The 7,422-nt window shown below is 38.5% G+C and overlaps 1 long non-coding RNA gene across 3 annotated transcripts in view; it reads right to left on the bottom strand.

Moving 5' to 3' along the window:
- Positions 1-694: 694 nt before the first annotated feature.
- LOC134345367 (uncharacterized) overlaps positions 695-7,422 on the bottom strand; it is a 43,123-nt gene continuing 36,395 nt past the window's right edge. For all 3 annotated transcript variants that reach the window (XR_010017667.1, XR_010017668.1, XR_010017669.1), the window contains exons 2-3: positions 3,773-3,983; positions 695-1,039 (exon numbers count right to left, since the gene is read on the bottom strand). This is a non-coding gene — a long non-coding RNA (uncharacterized LOC134345367). The remainder of the gene's footprint in view (positions 1,040-3,772; positions 3,984-7,422) is intronic.

The raw sequence follows: 7,422 nt of genomic DNA, 5'->3' as shown, positions 1-7,422 counted from the left end.
CAGTTGATGTCCCGTCGGCAATTAGCGATAAAGAGATTCAGAGCGGGGTGTCCATGAAGAAGAGGAGGGTTGAAGATGGGAGAAGGGGTCATCGGTGGGGGTGGAAGAGTCCTTGCTGAAGAAGTAGGCTCGGAGACGGAGACGGCGGAAGAAAAATTCCGCATCATGGCGAACATGGAACTCGCTGAGGTGTGGGCGAAGGGGGACAAACGTGAGGCCCTTACTGAGTATGACAATAGTTGATTATTAATAGTTGATTAATAGTATGACATGAGAATGACAATAGTTTAACTCCAACACTATGCAAAGTTAACATTTGTGCAAAGATGAAAGATGTCTGCTTCTTCCTAAAAGTCGCAGATGACGCCATCACCGTGACTCTCTCCTTTCTTTGGTTTGGCTATCTTGAAGGACCACGATCAGAGAGTTAGGGCAATGGGTGAGAAGAGGAAAGGCCTTGGTTCTCATTCAGCTTATTCTTGTGTTATCTCCACATTTCTATACTGGGAATAGGCCTTGGTTGTAGATCAGTGTGCTGAGCAAGCGTAGGCTATCGATTATCCCATTAAAGACAGCATTTACAGTCTACAAGCCTTTGATGACAGACTGTATGGACTTGATTGATTGTCATTATTGATGCTTTACCCAGGTAGGTGCCCCCTGTTTCCATAGACAAACACTGATGCCATTGCTTATAAGATATTTTTACTGCTTACATTTTTCACAAGAGTACAGATGTATTTGTTTACATCTTTTCTGTGAGTGCAGAGACAAAGTCATTGTCGTCGTCTGAACCCTTAGTGCCTAGGTGGCACATGGGGCCTCAACATAGACAAAGTGGGATACCCTTTTCATCACCTTTTATGAGCAATATTGCTGCTGCAAAAGTATCCTGTTTGTTAAAAATCCTGCACCTTCTAATTAGACTTTCCACTGCTGCCCCATCCCCATCTTAAGCTCTTGCTGGTGTTGCAGCTGTTGATTGGTTTATAGCTGCCTCTCATCATCATTGCTTCTCTGTGGTCTGTGGGTCTCTTCCCTTAAAAAAACAAAATGAGAAGAAATCAGTAAGTAAAATTGCAATGTGTAATGTGCCGCACAGATGATCACTTGTTCATGTGGAAAATCAGTGAAGGTTATGACACTGCATAAAGATGAAGTGAAATGCTAATGGTGCTTGAACAGATGGTGGCAAGAAATTGCAATTCAAAGACTTTTCAGTCAGACTTTTTATTTATTTCTTTGGGATCTGGACATTGTTACAAAGAACCAGCATTTAATGTCCATCCCTAAGATGAACTTGATAACTAACCTTGAATCAATGTCATCTTTGTGTTGAAGGATGCTGCTGGATAGGGAGTGTCAGGATTTACACCCAGTGATGAGGAGGGAATGGTAAACATTTTCAAGTTAGGATGGTATGTGAATTGAATAGGTATCTGCAGGTGCTGTTATTGGCATGTGCTAAAGCCTTTGTCCTTCTTCATGATAGGGTCTGTAAATCTGGGAAGTGCATTCATAGTAGGCAAGGTAAGTAATTGTTATGTATTATGTAGATGGTGTGTTGATGATGAGGAAATTTAAGTGGAGAATGGAATATCATTAAAATAGGCACTTTTGTATTGATTAGTATTAAGCTCTTCGAATGGTATTGAAGATACATCCATCCAGACAAGTGATTGTCAATATTACGTTCCTAATTTAGTGCCTTTATAGATAGTGGAAAGCTTTTGTGCTAACAGGAGGTGAGTTTCTCAGTACAGAGTACAAACCTGTGACCTCATCTAGTTTCATCTATCATCTAGCAGTTTGTATCCAGCTCATCCATTTTCATCTATCATCTGCCAGTTTGTACTTTCCTTTCCCCCACCTACTTAATCTGGATTCTTCCCCCTTTATTTCCATTCCTAACGAATGGTCTCAGCCCAAAGCATCTACTGTTTATTTCCCTCCACAGATGCTGCCTGACCTGTTGAGTTCCTCCAGCATTGTGTGTAGGTTGCTCAGAACCTACATGACTGGTCCGGCTAACTTGGTGATCAGCAGTGACCCAGAATGTTAATGCAATGTGAATTGATAATAGCACTGTCACTGACTGTCAAGAGCAATATCTTGGACTTTTTATCATTGGAAATGGTCATAACCTATCATTCTGTGTGGGGCAAATGTTATTTTTCATTTATCACCCATGCCTGAATGTTGACTAGTCTTGCTGAATATGGTTAGACCTTGAACAACAAAACTGTACTGGAATGGGTCTATAGGTCAAGCAGCATATGTGGAGAGGAAAGCCAACACTGATGTTTGCAGTCAAAATCCTGTATCATGACTGACACAGAATGACCAAAAATGTTGTCAATTCCTTTCCCCGCAGAGGGTTACCCCTTGCTTCATGGTTGGACTTGGAGCTGAAATGGTGGACCTCCAACAATCATAACTATCCTTCTTTTGCACAAAATATGATTCAAACCATTATTTTCCTCTTGATGCCCATAGACATAAATTTTAACAAGTCACTTAGATCCCCATTCAGTCAAATGCTGCTTTGATATTAAGTGTAGTTACTTTCACTTCATCTCCAGAACTCAAACCTTCCATCTATATGTGATTCAAAGTTATGGTGCAGTCTGAGGTCAAGTATTATTGTCAAAACCCAAACTGGCCATCATCGATCAAGTTATTGGAGAGTTGGTTTCATTTGATAGATCTGTCAATTTCATTTTCCATCACTTTGCTCATGATTGGGATTAAACTGATTGGACAGGAGGTATACTTGAGGGGGTTTTTTGAGAGAGCTGCTAAGATAAATGCACCACTCTGCTCACTCTTCCTGTTCTGATGCAGCAATGGATACAAGAGCCAGGGGCTTAGGTGAATACTGAGGCTGCCTTCAGCTGAAAGAAGCTTCCTCCTCCTATCAGCAAAGAATATACTCTCCATTGCAGGACTTACAATTACTTTGTGTGCTCCAGAAAAGAGTCTGTCAAAGGTCTTAAGGTAACTTTGGGTCATTGACAATCAAGTCGTTAAGTCCAACCAATCCAAACTTGATTTGATTTTGCAGTACAATACACTTTCCATCTGCCTTTAAATACTTGGAATGAAATTGTGTTGTGTGCATTGTCATTGCATCCAGATGCTATGGTTAGGAATATTAATTTAATAAAAATATTAATTTGGCTAAGTTAATTTGTTAGGGCCCATGCAGTTTCTGCACTAGCCTCACATAGGGTCTGAGGGAACACCTTGTCAGATCCTGGGGATTTATCCACCCTAATTTGCCTCAAGACAGCAAATGCCTCCTCCTCTGTAGTCTGTAAGAGGTCCATGACCTCTCTGCGTCATTGGCTGACATCCATAGACTCTGTCTGTGTCCCGAGTAAATACAGATACAAAAAATCCATTTAAGATCTCCCTTATCACTTTCAACTCAATGGATGGATTGTCACTCTGATCTTCCAAACTCTGACCTTTGTCCCTTGCTATCCTTTTGCTCTGAATGTTTCTGTAGAAGCCCTTAGGATCTCTAGAGCAACCTCACACCTTCTTTTACCCTCCTGATTTCATTCTTAAGTGTTATTGTGACTGTTTAGTGGCACATTCAGTGAGGTCAGCAAAGTCATCCCAAAATCAATTAAATATTAAAATCATTATGAATGATCCGACAAAATCCCTCTAGTTAATTGTGAATATACACTACATAATTTTGTAATGGAAATATGTAAACTGAGGAGATAAACTGATTCATTTTATACTCTTATGTTTAACTTACAGGTAGGGCTGCAATAAGATTATATCCAGAGCTCTGAACTGCAGGATGGATGTGAAATTGTCCGGATAATTTTCTCTGGTTACTCTCCTGTGATTCCACTTGCAAAATGGATGTGAAGGTGCAATCAGGCCATCCGCAATGGCTACTTGCTTACTGTCCAATCTTCACTTAAGCAATGGCTGCTTACATACTTTTCTATGGAGAAGTACCACTGTGTAACGCAAACAGAGTAAATAAAAGAGGAAAAAGGGAGAAAGTATCAGGAAAGTTAGGACAGTAACCTTTTTATGTACTTGATGAATCATTCAAAATGTAATGTGAATTGCCTTTTAAGAAGATCTTTTTTCCTTGTTTAATTTCCAAATACTGTAGTTCTTTGAAATCTGTTTACTTAAATACATCAAAAATTATTAAGTAGTAATTCATTCTCTTTGTTTCTATATAATACAGCTTCAACAGGCACCATTGGAGGTGTAAAACAATCTTCACAATAAATTGCATGCTATTTTCAGTCTGGTCACTTCAATCTGTAATTTGAGAAGAGCATCTTGCTATAATTGCCTGGTTGATCTAGTCCAGTACAATATATTGTTTAGTTTTGAAAATAATGACTTATAGAAAACACATGTCTAAAACAAATGTAAAGGTTACAAACAAATGTTACCAAACTATATATAGTACTGGTAAATATTATTTTAATCCACACTGGAGGCCATTCTGTAGTCTGTAAGGAATTGGCTTCTGTTCAAAAAACCTCAAAGGCATGAAGTTTTGGCACACTACTGTAATTCTTCACCTTACCAATGGACAGTTGAAGGCATATTATATTTTCTGTATCAAAGCAGAATTATTCCTTTTAATCTTTGTACTACATTGTCTTCAAAGATCAAGAAAGGAAACCCCACTTCTTTCAGATGTAGGTCGTGTCAACTAATTAGCTTAAGAGTCCGAACCATTTTATGTAATGTAATACAATTATGTGACAGGGGACAAGCTGAGGGAATGGTTACAGCTTCCCATAGGTTTCCGCTGGCGATAACAAAGATAAACATGTTGCCTGTTCCACAGAATCACTGTGCAGTTTCCTGACAGCCATTTTAATGGAAGGGGATTTTGCCTGAGTCTTCAGTTTTCAGACAATGATCTGCGTGGTGTGGGAAGCTGTGTGTACAAAGTGAGGAAGCCCCCTGCACTGAGGTGTGTATCCCCTCTGTTTCCTGAAAATGTGGATTATCTACAAGGCAGCTCTGTGCATTCCAGCTGAAAGTTCTGCTGCAAAATGTTGGTGAATTTGTATTTGATTTTTCTCCTCATTTCAGAACTAGTGAAAACTATTGAGAGACCATTTATCTGGGAGGACTGGAATAGTTTCCTTTTATACTTTAATAACTGTCATCCGTAAAAACTAGTTATTTACTCATTTTGTGAATAAAGGGAGACTCAATTTGCCCATGCAAAAGTCTTATAAAACTGGTGCAACACTAGAGCTCATTATCAATGGCAATGCTGGCAGGACAGAGTTTAGAATATTCTCTCCACTATGTTCATACATTTAAAATAAGTAGGTCAACTTTTTCACCTGAGTGGTAGGAAAAAGCCACTACAGCAGTGTGTACCTGCCTTATCCTCTAACAAACATTTCTCAGCTTGTTTGTTCTGGCTGTATAGAATCAGTTGTCTTTTAGAAGGGGACCTCTAAAGGCTCTGGAAATGAATCAGTTCATAGGGAAGCTCATCGAGGAGTAAAACCATGCAAAATGATTCATCAGGATCAGGAGTACTCAAAAACAGAACCATACGAAGGTAGAGGGTTACACAGAGCCAAGAAAATCTTTTATGCTGTCTGTCATTTTAGTCTTCCTTTTCCTTCCGAGAGAAATAGCAAATGTTTTATAAAAATCATCTGTTTGATTCTTCCTGAATTAATATTGGCCCATTATTGGCTGTGGAAATTAATCTAACTGTGCCTGTGATTCATTAGACCTGTCCGTTCCTATTTAATTCTTGGTATTTCGCATGGCAGGTTGCTGGAAGTGTGAGTGGAAAAACTTGTATTGAAGTAAACTGGAACCTGAATGAACCAGGCAAGCAACCGTCTGCCCCTTTTATTACAATGAAAGTTTTTTCAGTGCACCATGCAATTATTGAAATCTGCATGTAAATTAGAGTGAGTGGAATAAAACTACGTAATTACATTGATAATGATAAATAAGAGAGAAAGAAATACTGGATTAAAATAGAGAAAATAAGGACAGTTAGAAAATATAACATTCAAAGTTATTACATTTTAGATTTTTAAACATAATCCAGCATCAATTAAAACTTAAGAAGAACCACTATCCTTGTATTGCTTAATTTTTAATGGTAGGGAAGTTCATTGACAGGAACTAACAATTAGAAAATCATTACATCTATCTCCAGCAGCTATTGACAGATATTGTTAAATAAGCACAAACTCTTGTGCCTCTTGAGATCATCTCTAATTTTCTGCAATGTTTTGTTTATGCAAGTAGAGGAAAGTTGATTCATACATTTGAATGGTGAGCAAAACACTGTTTTGTCATTTTTTTTTGTGAATTGCCAACATGCACAACCCAGGTAGCAACTTTTAAACTTCCATTTCTAATTCCAAATCTGTCCTTGTCAAAAATTACTGTGGTATTTGCACACAGATTACAGCAAGTACTTCTTGCCTTGCCATTATTTTAACAGCCAATTAAAGATTATGGTTCCATTGCTGGTGCGGAGCTAATGTTAATTTTTGTCACTACACATTTTTAAATAATAACATCTTATACATAATTACATCTGGTTACTGCTTGAGTTCAACACTTCTGTCATCATTTCCACATAAAAATTTCTCAGCCTCCAGTTGTATATAAAATCGGCTTGGCGCTAGGAGTGGGGGGTGGTAGTGGGGAGTTGTTATTCAGATAGAAGGCCTGTGACCAGGGGTATGAACATTCAGTCCAGGAACTGGAACATCCCATTACAACTGCACAAGATGTTGGTGAGACCTAGAATATTGTGTGTAGTTCTGGTTACCCATCTAAAGGAAAGAAGTCATTAAACTCAAAGGCTGAAGAAACGTTTCTCAGGGATGTTACTAGGAGTAAGGGCTTGATTTATAATGAGAGACTGGATAAAATGGGACTAATTTCCCTGGAGTGTAGAAAACTGAGGGGTGATTTAATTAAGGTATATAACATTGAGAGGGGCTTAGGTAAGATAAACACCATAGTCTTTTTCCCAGGATAAGGGAGTCTAAAAAGATTTAAGATGATAGGGAAAATTTAAAGAGGACCTTAGAGGTAGGCTGTTCACACAAAGAGTGGTGGTTATTAGATTAGATTAGATGCAACTTCATTGTCATTGTGCCGCGTACAGATACAAAGCCAAAGAAATGCATTTAGCATCTGACCAGAAATGCAAAGAACAGGGTATGGGGAATAACCTACTATTAGGATTGATAGAAGTGATTACAATTACAAGGTTTAAAAGACATTTAGACAGGTGCATTAATAGGAAATGTTTAGAGGGTTACAGGCCACATACAGGCAAATAGGTCTAACTCAGGTTAGAGAATTGGTTGGGATAGACAGATTGACTGAAAGCCCTGTTACTGTGCAGTATACTTCTTTGGCTCTAAT

The sequence above is a fragment of the Mobula hypostoma genome, chromosome 4, assembly GCF_963921235.1.
Source record: "Mobula hypostoma chromosome 4, sMobHyp1.1, whole genome shotgun sequence".
Classification (NCBI taxonomy): domain Eukaryota; kingdom Metazoa; phylum Chordata; class Chondrichthyes; order Myliobatiformes; family Myliobatidae; genus Mobula; species Mobula hypostoma.
The sequence above is the reverse complement of the archived record's forward strand: the minus strand, read 5'-3'. Positions and strand labels throughout refer to the sequence as shown.